We start from the raw sequence: 865 nt of genomic DNA on the forward strand, positions 1-865 counted from the left end.
ATATATATACACACACACACATATATATATATATACACACACACACACATATATATATATATATATATATATATATATATATATATATATATATATATATATATATATATATATATATATATATATATATATATCACAAGTTACATATATTTATACACAGGCACATGCTTACTCAATCACAGACACTGGCACACAGATGGGCAGACAAATTACACAGACAGAATAACCATACAAATTTGTAAGATATTTATCCACCTGAAAGTATAAAACTCATAATGTCTCTAGATGGTGGAAGTACACTGGCATGCAAATAATCTTACTCTAAATCAGTGGTTCTTAACCTTTTTACTACCATGCCCCCTTTAGGAATTTGTCCTATCCTTCTATGCATAAAATTTAAGTTTGAATTACTCACATTATTATCATACTTCATTATCTGATTATTCTCTTGTTAAGAGAACAACAAATATAATAAGACAAATTCCTGCTTTTTCCCCAGGGGCTCGCACTCTCCCTTAGAAATTACTGACGCTCCTGATATGAATCAACAGATAGCAGAAAAACTAAGGAGACTTGTAGAAGTATCAAGTCCAAGATGTAAATAGATGACAGTTAACAGTTTCCATCACATCCCAAAAGGACGTGGTTGTACAGTGCTCCTGGTCATCTTATATACCAAGTGTTAGCTATCAATTCTATTTGCAGAGGGGATAGTTAGTTGCTCATCATTATCAAAATTATCAGATTCATGGATCTAACTGGAAAATTGACAGAAACTAAACTGAAATTTAAGTTAATGCATTCTTTTGGTCTACCATCTGAAATTACACAAACAATTATACAAAGATTGGGGAGATGACCTAAT

Source organism: Penaeus vannamei, chromosome 13, assembly GCF_042767895.1.
Source record: "Penaeus vannamei isolate JL-2024 chromosome 13, ASM4276789v1, whole genome shotgun sequence".
In the NCBI taxonomy this organism is placed as follows: Eukaryota; Metazoa; Arthropoda; class Malacostraca; order Decapoda; family Penaeidae; genus Penaeus; species Penaeus vannamei.